Source organism: Phocoena sinus, chromosome 2 (genome assembly GCF_008692025.1).
Source record: "Phocoena sinus isolate mPhoSin1 chromosome 2, mPhoSin1.pri, whole genome shotgun sequence".
NCBI classification, from domain to species: domain Eukaryota; kingdom Metazoa; phylum Chordata; class Mammalia; order Artiodactyla; family Phocoenidae; genus Phocoena; species Phocoena sinus.
In genome coordinates, this window is record NC_045764.1 from 39882998 (window position 1) to 39897730 (window position 14733).

Below are 14733 nucleotides of genomic sequence, written 5' to 3' on the forward strand. Positions count from 1 at the left end.
TTCATGAGTTTCTGTAGATTGAAATGTAATTTTTTTTTTTTAAGTAGGACTCTATGAAGCTTCCCTGATAAATTGGCTAAAGAAACCAATCTTGAAGGAAAGCAACCAAAGTGATAATGATCCTGAAGCAGTATCACGTGTATTATGGGGCCAGCATTTTGTATATGGGGAAATAAACTTAAGATGGAAAAAAAATAACCGCTGGAGTGAAGACCAAATGCCAAATCGCATTTCCAGTAGCCTTGAGCACTAACAAATAGGTGTGATTGAGATTCCCACGAGAAACACATCGGATTGGAAATGAAACCCCTGACAATACATCCTGAGGCCAGATAGCCAAGGTTACAACAGTGATGTCATTTACAGCCCCTTAAAAAAATCCCAGCTGTTTGTGACACCAGCCACTATTTGCAATGGTGACTAGTTGGTCTGTTGAATCTTTCAAATGTGATTTCCTTTAGAGCTCCAAGAAATGATCAGGTGTGATGCAACTGAGTAAATGCTGTGCATGCTTCCTTTTTTTTTTTTTTTAATTTCTTACTCCAGAGAGAAATCAGAATAACACTGAGTAACTGAAATCCTAAGTAATTCACAAATCTTTTGCTCAAGTTCAGACTATCTCAGCTTCCCTTTTCTCTTTTTACCTGGGGCTCAATTTTTGTTTTTCTTAGATAGAAAAGCAACACTTTTGCTCTGAAACTCTGTCCCAGTGATTTTCCCCCTGCAGCTGTCCAGCAGACAGAAAGCATTCTAGCTTTCTTTGAAATGAGAGTCCAAACTGGGTTATGACTAGGATTTTAAATTATGATGTGAGATTGGAGAAGTCAAGCTGGTTCAGGGTGATGTTCCATAATTCATTCTGATAATCCCAAGGAGATGACCACCCTCACAGCACTGTTTAAGGCCTTCCTTGAACAAGCCGTTTCCCTATGTAACTTCTTAGGGACAAGACTTGATTATTTAAGGATTTCAGAGGTATCATGTGAGAAATAACTCACCGGATATGGAAAATTTGATTTAATATATTAACAGGAGCAACAAGAACTTGTTTTAATGCTTTTTTTCTTCCCTCTCTCTGAGAATTTAGCCTTTCTTGAGGCCATCGGGCTATTTCCTTTCCAAGGCTGGAAAAGATTGATTATAGTTCATGTCTACAGCAAAGGCTCCCCCAAGCCCATTGCAGTTGGAAGCAGCCCAAAACGACCCATGTTAATCATTTGTTACCCTACAGAATCAAGGACTTTTCTTGGTCATGTATGTGGGCCAAGGCAGATGAGTTCAAGGGTATGTCAAAATAAAATGAAAAGAAAGCAAGTTGGGACAAGAAATTCTCTGTTTGAATTTGAGAGAAAACAGTAGCCCTGTTCTCTCTGGCAAAGATTCGTGTACTGTTAAGGGAAGAATCACGTTTGTTTCTCAAGTAGGTTTTACTTTCTGAGATTTCGTGTGTGTGTGTGTGTGTGTGTGTGTGTGTGTGTGTGTGTGTGTGTGTGTGTGTTGGCTGGGAGTGGAGCTGGGAACATTAGGAAGTAGTTGTTTACAAGTTTAGATTTTCTCTTGAGCATAGTAAAAGTTCTGCTCAGTTTCTCAGAATGTGACCATGAAATTAGGGGTGAAGAGGCATTCAGAGGCCCATGTTTCAGTATATGGTAAATTTTTACCCAAATACTTCTTTCAGAAACATTTAGTCCTAGCAAGCCACATCAATCCTATGTCTGCAAAGGTATCAGGAAAAGGAATCAGTCAGTAAGCAGTTTCTGTAGACCTCAATGCTGCATCCACTTATAGGCTTCTTTTCTAAGAGTTTGGAGTCCTTGACTCATATGAGAGAATATGCCAATAGGTCCTGAATGGGGAGGCGGTTTGGATGAGCTGTCCCATTGGTATTATGACAATGCATTAACTCTGTCCTACAGGAAAACTAGGGTCACTTTAGGGCTGCTTTCATTTGGAATGGCATAAGAAAAGAGAGTTTTAAAACACGTTTTGAGTGCTGTCACCCAAAGTCAGCGTCTGTTGAAAGAGTTTTCAGTTTGATCGGCAGAGTTTCTCACTTCTCCCATCCGTCAGTGATTTTGGGGGTATCTGTTTTCAGCACCAGAGACAGCAAACACCTGCCTCAATTGAACCAATGACTGCTAGCCTGATTGACCTGCCAGTCAAGAAAGGGTGGGGTTTTTCTTTTACTTCCATCCTTTGGGACCTCAAGCTGGAAGACTTTATTCTTAAGTTCAGGTGCCTACACCTTTTATTAATTTCCAAGCTTGTTTGTGTCACGTTCTCAATCTGCTAACAAATAATGGGTGTTGGACTAACGTGCCCAGGTCTTTTGGCTCAAAGCAGTGGAAAGAAAGACACTTAGACATCAGTGGAGGACACACTTTGGCACAGGGACCCACTGCAATAAGTCTTCGCAAGGCACCATGGACTTGTGAACTCCCAAATGGAGGGTAGCTTATTGGCAATCACTTTGAAAAAAAAATGTCTGCACATTTCCCACAAAGTACAAGTCTATGTTTTACTCCATGTGCATTTGGAGGCAGTATTTCACAGGAGTTGAGCAGGAGCTATGAGCTTTGGGGACAGAAAAGGGCCCAGTGATGCTGTTGTTAGCATTTTGAAGACTCAGGGTGGGGCACAGCTTTGAATGACAGCAGTCACCCTTCAATCCTGAATGCTGTTCAGCAGCTAACTTAGCCTTAAACAATCATAGTAAAAATGCACATGGCTCCTTAAGGCCTCCGTCAGGCTAGACTGAAGGGTTGCACTGAGAAAATGCATAGCAGAAGCACACTTTGTCTCTTTGCTTTGTGATGGGACAGTTGTCATACAGCACAATCATACACAGATGTCATTGTAGAGACAACATTGCTTTCTCTTAACTAATTGGCAGCATTTGCCTCACTCGTGTCAGGATGGACACTGGGAAGGCAAGAGAGTCACTGAGGATTTCACCTTAAATACTGTCTTCTATTTCACAGATGTTAGATAAATTCCACTTCACTTGCCTCTGAACCATCCAGTCCAAGGCTTTGAACACTCCACCATACTCTCTCCTCCACTTTCTCCCCCTCTCTTCAGTGTTGCTTAGTGTGATTCATAACACTTAGTAGTGTAAAACTATAAAGGATTTTTTCTGAGGTTAAGTGAGGTGGTAGAACCAGAGCCAGATCTGGTTCTACCAGGAGCAGGAGCAAGTTCAATGGAGCTGTGAGTTTGAACTTTGGAATGGGTCTGAGGAAAAAAATCCATCCTTTCCCTGCATTCCTTGCCTACTTGAGGGCATCCCATTCCAGTGCTCACACTTGCTATGCAAAAAAGGCCATGGCAAGAGTTTCTCTCGACTATTTATGTGAGGATGGTGGGAGAGCAGGGTCAAAAATTCTCTACTGGAGTCCTTTAGAATAGAGGAGCTTTGTTTTATATTGAAATCAAAGAGCAACCCTAGTTTAGAAAGAAGATGCACATGAATGACCAACCGCTGTAATAGAGTTTAATAAAACAGATTCTTTTCCCTTAAAACAGAGAGGAAGGAGTTGTAGATTGACTGGTAGGAAACAAATGATCCATTGGTCAGGGAGAAAGGTGGTCTGAGATGGAGATACAGAAGTAGTCATCTTTACAAATGGAGGTATGCCCAGGGCAGCCTCAGGAGAGAACAGGCCAGAGAAAAAAATCCTATAGAGGTTCTCAGTACTTTTTCTGCAAAATTCCTAAAATTTCCAAGGGCACTTCTAGCCCTCTGCCTCCTTAGAGGCGAGCTCATTGCTACTTCTGGGTTCTTAAGGCAAATGCCCTACAAACACCAAAGTCTTGTATTTTCCACTCTCAGCCGACACTGGCTGTCCAGAGTGGGATTTGCTCCCCTTCCCTATGTGAAAGGGACTTGTTTTCAGTAGAAGTGTCCTTTAAATATCCAGCTAAAACTGGAGGTAATTTTTTGCATGAATGGCTTTTTACAGCTAGGTCTAAAGCAGAACAAAACTTGTATTAAACTAAGTGCTACTTTACATATCTTATTTCAAGGGAAATGAAGGATTTATTGTGTGTAAATGATGTACACTGATTTGTTTCCTACTGGACATTACATGTCCCTTTATCTTTAGGCTGAGGTTGGGCAGCAAACTTTCAATATCTGGAAAATCAGCTGGTACCTACTTCAGTGCACTAGTTGAAGGAATTTTGCAAATGAAGTTTAGGTGCTCTTGTAACTGATTTCCACCCCCTCCCTAAGCTTTCTGTATTAAATATATGTAAAGTGATTATATCTTGTCTGATTCCGTGGGTTTGTGTGTGTTTCCCAATGTTTGTGTAAAGATAGTAGCCATCTGAAGTGTTCGATGGATTATGGCAACTGCTGAGCGATGGTGTCTATGGCGTGTGGACATATGATCCGTCTAGGCACTTGTTCTGAGGCCAAGTTAATCTTACAGAGTTTAGAGAAGAAACTATGTAGCATGGCTTGGGAAAAGTTTAATAAAGGATATAATATTGCCAACTCACCATTCATTGGTGGAGACCTTGGCAGCAGCCGAGTTGAGGTGTGCTCAACTGGATTTTACATCATTTATTTTAATCTCGATTGTTCCTCAGGTCTATTTTATGACTTAAAAATATTCCTCCACAATGCTTGTTTCTTTTTTTTCCCAGGCCACAGGAAATTGCTGATCATTCTTGCTTCTCATCATTTGGATCCCAAAGTCGTTGACTTGAAATGGGTGGCTGAGGTTTTAGTGAAACTGGGTTTTACTCATAGTGCCCCTTCCTTGAGGTACTATTTCTTCCACTCTTTTCCTTTCTAACAAATACATCCATTAGCCATGCTAAGTTTATTTGCATCCTGGCAAGTCTTGGAGAGTCAGTTTAGTTAAAGTGATGATTGTATTTTATTTGCCTTTGGAGGAGAGGCTTATCATCTAAGTAAAATTCTTATGTAAAGGTGTGTTTTATGCAAAAAAAAAAAATCCACAAAGACAGATTCTAAATTTGGTAAGATGGCCCCAGAGTAGGGGGATGTATTCTCAGTTAATATTAAGGGATGTGTTGAAAAGGCAAGTGCCCTCCCTTTCTGTATTCCCCAGCCCACCATTCCTTCCTCCCTAACCTCAAAAGAAAACAGAAAATTATTTTTTTAAATCATATTAATAATTTATGTTTAATACAAAAGGATGATTTAATGGTGTCACCAAAGGTCATTCTCCCATTGTGCATGTCCTTCACTCTTGGCCCTGTACCCATCACCCCGTTCTTCACCCTCACGCTTCCATCCCAAGGCAACGTGTCTTCATTGGAATCTATCAGTGTTGGAGTTCAATGTGGGGACGGAGGTTTAACACCATGACACTAATGGAAACCAACCATTCTTCACTTTCAAATGGTTCATTACTCCAAGAAGGCAAACTCTTTTCTTGGTTTTTGCTTAAAAACATTTTATACATATATATGTATATATGTGTGTGTATGTATGGACATATGTATGTATATGCACATGTACATGTATATATGTATATATCCATCTCCAATATAAATATAGCATATGTGAGAGTTGTAAATACTCCTTGGTCATACTTCTGTCTTCCTCATGCTATCATATCTTCTGTGTTATGTTAACAACTCCATTTATTGACTGATGAAATCGTGTGTAGACCTGTATCCTCCTGACATAGTTTATGTAGGGTATCTTCTCAAATAAAGTATAAAACATCAATGTCCTTGTTTTATTTGTATTCATTATTCAGTAGGGAAGTGTGTTGAATTTAAAGGTAGGTTGAAGTTTGGGAAAGTCCAAATGTGTGCAAAGATTGTGGGATCCAGTATCATCTTGAGAGCTGGGACCCTGTTTTGCTGAAGGTCAAATAGCTTGCACAATGCTTAAGGTAGACCCTAAGTTGGATATTGGGTTGAGACGAATGTTTCAAGAAGGATGTACATATATTTATAATTTGAGGCAGGGCACAAGGAAAGGATTGACGACCTCCAGCTCTATGTCATGATGTCCTGTCATTCCACATGTGTTGTTACTCAACTTCTTAGTTACAATAGTTTTAGTTCCTAAGATGGGATAAAATATATTCCCTCGGATTTTTTTTTACCCCAAAGATTTTATGATTCTTTGGCATAATTACATTAAATCTCGTTTCTAGTCTCTCTCTCTCCTTCCCCTCCCTCCCTCTCTCTCTCTCTACTTCCCAATTTCCCTTTCTTTCCTTTTTTCTTCGTTACAATATATAATGTGTTTCCTTTAATGAGGAAGACTTATTTCCATTAATTTCTTTCAAAAACATCAGTGGATTGTCGGGGAGGGACAGGGAGGCACAGGCTGTAATGTCACTCATGAGGGTTCACCAGAAGTGTAGGAAGCTTTAAGGCAGGGTTCCCCGCCTCGTCCCTATTGACATTTTGGACCACAGAATTCTTGGTTGTGGGGTTTGTCATGTGCATTTTCTGATGTTTACCAGCATTTTCATTAGAGCATTAGTACTCCTCCTCTGTCCCCCTCCCAGGTATGTCTACCAGAAATGTCTCCAAACATAGCCAAATGTCCCCTGGGGACGGGGAGTGTACAATATTGCCCTGGTTGAGAACCATTGGTATAAGGGTTTAGACATTACCATGTAATGTCACACAGTATTAAAATAGAAATTTCATTCAGGAAAATCAAGAGCTCCAGGTCGTGCGTGCCCCAGCCCTTTCTAGACCAGCGGCTTGTCTGTACCACGTGGTTAACTTGTCTCCTTCCTCTAAGCGCATCTCCCTTCAAAGACTGTAGCTAAGGATCAAGTTACAGCACCATGTTTGGGTTTCAGACAGTAATGGAAATATCTTCCTCATCTCCATATATCAAACACGTTGTTATCACTAGAATACCTGTTCACACCGCCTTAAAAAAAAGGTGTGTAATTCGTAAAGCTCTGAGTGGGAAGAAACCCAAATAGGCTTTTTGAAGGTTCTATCGCAGTGAAGGAAGTTAGCATACCTAAAGGGCAAAAGACTTTTGTTCTTCAATTGTCCCTTGTAATAAATTACATTTTTCACCCGGCCCTTGCCTCCTGGCCACATAAGACTACAAGTTCATGGGACTTCCCTGGCGGTCCAGTGGCTGAGACTCCAGCACTTCCACTACAGGGGGCATGGGTTCAATTTCTGGTCAGGGAACTAAGATCCAGCATGCCACGCAGAACAGCCAAAAATAAAATATATATATATATATATATATATATATATATATATATATATATATAAACTAAAATGCCATTAGAGTTAAAAAAAAAATTACAAGTTCATAATTAGACCCCTTGCAGGCATGGGACAAAAGTCCTCGGTGTATAAACTCTTTTTGATGAGGAAGTGGAACATGCATTAAGTCTTTCCAGACAAGGGCTAATGTTCTCTGTACAGTGATATGTATATAGTACGTACTTAGTAGACATTTGTTGCGTTGAACTGGATTTCTCATTCTCCAAGGCCCAGATCATTTGTGCTGAATTCAAAGTTCTACCACTGTGCCTCATGAGCCTCACATGTGAAAATTCTCAGGATCCAGAATTCTGAACCACTTGACAACATGGAAGTTATGAGTAAATCTCTCTCTTCCCCAGCATGTGGCTGCCTTTACATTAGTGTCTTCCTGGGCTGCCTGAAGGCAAAAGTAATGTTTCTCAAAGTAGGATTTTTAAATGCTCTCTGAAGTCCAGGCCTGGTGGCTTGGCCTATTTATTGCCTAGTCCAGTGATGGCAAATCATGGAAATGCAGGGAGAGACAGCGGGTCCCACGCCACATACATGAAACCCCCACCCTCACCCTTCTGCAGGGGACTACTTCCTACTGCACGCAAAGTCCAGGGAGGCCCTGGGGTCTTGCACTTGCACTTCAGAGCATCCTCATATCCTTCTGACCCATTATTTGGCATTTATTTTGAAAGACAGTTCAAGGACTGGATAAGGTTACAGACTTCTAAGTCTGGAAGGTTCTTGATTAATAATCTCATTCAACTACTTGCCCGAAGCCAGGGTTCTCAGGTAAACAAAAACTGAGACAAACTATTGATAGCATCTTCCAATGCCTGAAGGCATGGTCGATACTATTGTCTTATAAAGACAGCATGCCCCTAAAAAACCGTCACTCCAGTGGTGACACAAAGAAGCAGTGGTCTAACAGGGAAACTTCAGAAATAGCAGCTGGCCATCCCTGATCCTGAACCTGGAGACTGCCTATCGTGGCATCGATCACAGACATGCCAGGAAGGTACTCATTAGACACAAGGTAGATTTATCAGACCTGATGTCCTAGGTGAGGGGGTAATTTTTTGGCATGGGTCATGAACATACATATGAGGGAGCTCCCAGGAATTCTACTTGAGCTTCTCAGAACCTATTCCTCTAATGTTTCAGTGCATGGAGGGGCACCTTGCCCTGAGCCATGCACTATTCCTTGTTCCTGTTGGGATGCTCAATGTTACTTAGCTATTAACTAGGGAGATGTTCTATTTTAGCCCCTCTTTTCTCCCCATTTCCAAGGTTTGCAATGTTCTCAACTATTCAAATCGTCAGTGTAGGGCTCAGCAGAGGGTCTAATTACTGCCCTGCTTGCCACTTGCTGATGAGCTGCAAGGGCCAGGGAATGGCTTTAAAGCAGTTAAGTAGAGAAGAGCAGCTTCTTTGGAAAGTTCTCTGGGAGTTTGGGTCTTATAAGGGAAATCTGGATGGTATAATGTGGGAGAGTCACTGGATAAGGCCATCTTCTGACTACAGATCGTGGCCAGATACCCATGCCTTAGAGGAAAGCACAGTACTTGTATTAAATCAGCCAATCTCTATGAGTGTCTTAATCATAGTCCTTTCTCCTCAGACTTTTGAAAACATTCTTAAATAGTAGCTCAAGTAGTCTTAGCAGACAAATACTCAACTATAAGGGAGAGAGGCCGTGGAAGAGAAAAGGTGCCAAGACATGGTCATGGGCATTCATATTTAAGCCATATGTCACTATTTGCCCAGCAAGCTGTCTGCAAGAGCCCTGAATGAGTTAATTCTTTTAACTAGGACATATGTTAATATTTCTATTGTATAGATGTGCTAATCGAGCCTCAGAGGTTTAGATAACTTGTCCAAGGCTGCCCAGTTACTTGAGGCAGAGGTAGGGTTTGAAACCAGCAGTTGGGTTTAGTACACGTCGTCTTAATCACCATCCTATCCTTCCTATCACATGGATTGAAGCTGCTGTCCAAGACCACAATGGAGGGTTGTAATCAAAGAGCAAACAAATAAACAAAAACAATGGGGGAAAAGCAGTTTAGAATATATCGCTTTCAGGATAGTCTTTCATTCATTTATTGATGTAATAAATTTAGGAGCAGTCTTCTATTAGAGGTACTATAACGTGCCAAAGCCTGAAGATGTAAAGGAGATTTAAGACTCTCTCCCAGACCATATCCCTCTTTATCCCACACTCTGGATTCCACAGTGAATAGAAGATCGTCTGGGTTACTAATATCAAAGCTATAAGAAGACTCAGAGAGCACAACAGAGGACAGGATTTCAATTATGACTTGGATGATGACTAACAGAAGAGTTTTTCATAAAGAGACTTCTCCAGCTTCTCTCAGTATACAGCCAACTTCTCACTCCTTTTGCCCTTGTGCTGTGGATGGAGAGGTCTAGGGCTTTGAGATCTACCAAACCAGAATTCCGTGGATGCCTTGACCTTCTCCTGGATATTACTCCAGGTGGAAAGCCAGAACCCTTCTCCCAAGCCCTTACGCAAACATTGACCTAGAAAGCAGGGTAATGTCTCAATCATAGTCTGACACCCTTCGGTCACTGTTCCAGGGGCACACTGCCTCTGCTCATTTCCATCTCTATGAGCCGCAACAAGCCACTGCCTCCTGCTACTTAATGGAAAGCCCCACTGGTAGAGTTATGCGCAATGGGGCTGATCATAAACGTGATTTATGGAGTTGGTTTATTTACTGCCTCTGATGCAGGCCCCAGCTGCCAGGAGTTTGACCGACAATTTCTGTTTATCTATTTCTCACTATATAATACCTGAATTCACATTATAAATTCTTCTGATCGGAATTTCATGACATCTGCTCTGGTATTTATTGATGGTATACTCATCAGGGACTCTGTCCTTTGGGGGGATGAGGTAGGCTCTGAGCCCCTCGTTCTGTCTGTCGGGGTGAGGCTAGGACCCTGACACCCTAAAGTGAGAGGACATTACTGTTACCTCTTGTGCCTTGCGACAGATACCCGTGTATATGTTAGAGATATGGTCACCTATGACAGAAGTCTCTTGTGACTCAAAACAAGTGGAAATAAATGACAGAGAGTAACTCAGAGTCAAAGTGGTGTTTGACCACCTGAAAGTAATCTGGTAGGGTAGGATAATCCAGATCCTGCCTGGATCCACAGGTAGAACCAAATGACCACTAATCTCCAACCTTTGGATGGGGCTTCGGTTCATGCAGAGAGAAGAGAGTTGGACTCTCTCATCTTGAGTTGATGCTCTCCCCGTGTTTAAGTTCCCATCATTCAAGCATAATCAGAGGAGTAGGGGTGAGAAGTCATTCTGAAATATCCAAGAAGATTCCCATACTAAATCAGGAGACTTCAAAGTTTGGCTAAAAGACCCAAGGAGAGTTATAATAGTGTTTATTCTCCTTCTATAAATGTAGGGTTTTCCATCCAGAAAGAATGGATCAGCAAATTTCCTTGAGACAAATGTTTTTTTTTTTTAAAAAAATAAGGCTGCATCTCTTTCATAAGAACTTTACATTTTTTTTTTCCAGAGAAATGAGGCCAGTTTCTACCATGGTTTTTCTTGTTTTTTTGTTTTGTTTTGTTTTGTTTTGTTCCCTGCAGTGTTATACTCACAGCTGGAACTTCCCTCAGTTTTACTCTCAGTCAGCCCTGGCTGCCCAACTCCTGTAGTCCAGCTTCAGCAGAGCTGATATGGGCTCCAACCCTGAGCTTTCCCTGTTCTGGTCCCTCACCTGGGTCCCTAGAAGGAAGCTAAACTTTCATTAAGCCCATAATATGCACCAGATAGGCATCTCGCTAAACCTTCACTGAGCCATCATAACTATCCCCTATGAATTATGTATTTTTATCTTCATATTTCTAGATAAGGAAACTGAGGCTTGGAGATGCTGTCTCAGAAAGATTAATTTTCTTGTCAAATGACACAAACAAGTATTAGTCAAGGGCAAAATTCAAGCTTTTGTCTGACTAACTGCTCAGCAAATTTTGTTTCTGTTTGGTACCACCTGTGAGGTTTGTCCCCCAAACAGCGAGGAAGGAAAAATACCTCTCATTCTCCCAAAGTTTTTTTTCATCCATTAATCAACTGGGGACCATGGCCAAGTCATTTAACTTCTTTGGGCCTCAGTTTTCTCATATGTAAAAGACACATAGTCATACTATGATCTGTTCTTATAGTATGGAGTCATATGAGGACATGCACAAAGTGCTTGGTACTTGGTCTTGCCCTTAATAAGCCTTACATAAATGGTGGGATCATTATCATAATCATCATCAGCATCACCATCATTATTACCATTGTCATCACCGCCATCACCATCATCATTATTACCATTGTCATCACCGCCATCACCATCATCATTATTACCATTGTCATCACCGCCATCACCATCATCATTATTACCATTGTCATCACCGCCATCACCATCATCATTATTACCATTGTCATCACCGCCATCACCATCATCATTATTACCATTGTCATCACCGCCATCACCATCATCATTATTACCATTGTCATCATCATGATCAGTTTCATCATCTGCTTGAGCGTGGGCTCCATCTTCCCCTCCTCTAAGAACTCATTTCCTCTCTGACTGGCCTCAGATGCTCTTTGGGAGACTTTCTCTCTATTGAGGTGGACAGGAAAGCCCCTGACAGCATGGAATTACATTATTGATTTGTGCCTCCCAAGGCCAAGCCCTTTTGAGATTCATTAAATCAAACAATAAAAGAAAACCCCAGGAGTTAGACACATTTCCACGTATTGCCCAAATTCAGTCCATCTCTCCTCAGCTTCCCCAGCCTGGTCATGGCTATTTCTTTCTGACTGTTACACAACAAGAAGGCTACTGGCAGCCACTAATGGATCCAGGAATAATAACAGCTCCCAGAGCTTCAAAACTAGAATACATTTTATAAAAGTGAAAATTGGTCCTGCTGTCAAAAACTGAGTGATAGAGAGGGACAAGGGAAGGGCAGAAGCTATCATTTAAGGTTCATCTGTTTGTTGCTTAGCTGGACCTTATTATTCCCATTTTCCAAATAAGAAAATGAAATCATCAGTCTAAGAAAACTGAATCTCTTATGCTCATTTTAAAGACAAAGTTAATAAAGTTTAGGGAGGTTAAAAAAATTGTTCAAATGTACTCAGCTACTAAAGCAGGGTTTTGCAACATCTACACTGTTGACACTTTGGGCCAGATAATTCTTTGTTGTGGGCGGCTTTCCCGTGAGTATGTGAGCTGGAGCCAGATTGTACCCTGAAGGGTGTTCAGCAGCATCCTTGACCTAGATGCCAGTAGAAAACCCCAGTCATGATAATCAAAATTCCAAGATATTGTCGAATGTCCTTCATGGGGACAAAATTGGCCCTGGTTGAGAACCACTGTCTTAAAGCATAGAGTTGGGTTTCAGACCAAGGTCTGCAGACCTACTAAACTCAATGCCATTACGCCGCTTAAAGGAATAATAATCTAAGAAGGAGTTTTTTTGTAAAGATGGTGGAATTAAGCACAGGAACAGAATCTCTCCCTCCCAATAATTAAAAAGGATCAGAGAAAGAACCTGAAAACAATTTACTAAGTAGGAAACAGATAAGGACTGGGGTGTAACCTCACGACATAAACTTCAAAAAGTACTGGCTGTAAATATAAACACTCTGGCGGACTTGGTATGGTTCCTCTTCCTCCCTCGGCCCTTAGAAGTGAAGCTGGAGAAAATGTGAGTTGAAAAAAAAAAAAAAAAAGCTGATATTTGCAGATAAGTGGCTGAGCCAGTGCTGGAAAGTCAAGAGCAAACCCTTGTGTGTAGAAGCCCCTGGTCACTTGTGAACATTTCAACAGAGGCAGGAAAGGCGATTAGAGCTCCCCAGGGCTCAGGGCTCCACTCTGTCTGGGGAGAGATCCAACCACACCTCCCGGGTGTCCAGTTATGGCTGGGCTATCAGCCAGATATTCTGTCAAAGTACATTTGCACCCCACCGAGTCCTTCAAAACTCATTCCCTGCTGGGCAGTCCCTCTTTCCTCCCTGGATTTTCTCCAGCTACAGCAAACTGATGACACACATTACTCAACTCTCAAACTCCTGCTGGTGGATAAAGGCTTCAGTTCAAGTGGGAGGAGTGTCAAACAGAACTCACCCAGTCTAGATCAGAATAAATAGAAGGTCTGAACATAATTGCCCATGTTAGGAAACACCTAGTAAAAATGCAATATATTTATATATTGCAAATATTGCAGTATATTGTAATATATTACTAAGTGTATATATATATAATATATATATACACATATATATATACACATATGTGTGTGTGTGTGTGTATATATATATATATATACACACACACACACACATATATATATATACTTGGCAATACAAAATATAATGTAAAGTAACAAAAGGTGGTAGAAACCATTGCAAGTATTTCTCCATTTCTCCTAGTGGGGTATTAGTCAATATGATAGAAAGTGAAACAAGCAATATAAAAATGACTCCAACATTTTAATGTTTTTCATATTTGTGTATCAACCATAGATTAAGTTTTCAGTAATTATTGTTTCTTATGATGAGTAAACACTAATGGGGAAAGGTTAACTATCACTCAATTCAATAATTTTATCTAAGATAGAAAGTATCTAAGATAGAGTGTATTAAAAATGTTATTTACCTACTGAATATGTATAGGTGATGGCTTACAATGATGCTTATCTAGTTGGAGTGTTATTTCTAGGTGGTGAGGTATTTGGTGACATTTTTTGCATCCTTTAATTTTTTTCTATATTGTTTAAATGTTTATAGTGTGCACATATCATATTGACAAATAAGAATAAAGTTGTTTAAGAAAGACAGAATCAAGAGAGAGAAAGATGGAGGGAAGAAGGGAGAAAGAAAAAGGAAGAAAGGAAGGAAAGAAGGAGGGAAGGAAAAGAAAGCAAAAGAATGTGAGAGAAAGAGAAATTAAAGGAGAAGGAGTAGTGGGGCTAATATGGGGGGGCACAGGAGGATATGATCCATTTATTCTGCTTGGGGGAGCTAGTAGAATATAGTTGAAAGTGTAGAATATGTATGGGCTTTGGAGTTTTAGAGACCTGGGTACATCTTACATCTGCCACTTAACCAGAGGGTCCCTAGACAAGTTCCTTAAACTTAAGTCTGAAATTTCCTTATCTGTGAAAGGAACAATCACACTTGCTTTTACAAAGGTTGTTTTGAGTTTGTGCACGGTGCCTAGCATTGGATAGTCCCTTAAAAGATGCCAGCTTCCTTTCAAATTGCCTCTGGTAATTCTTTTCCGATCCATCCATCCATCCATCCATCCAATTATCCATCCAATTATCCATCCATCCATCCATCCATCCATCCATCCATCCCATCCATCCATCTATCCAACCATCCATCCATCCATCTATCCATCCAACCATCCATCAAGAAGCTTTTATCAGACAGGTGTTTACTAACAGCTAGTAAAC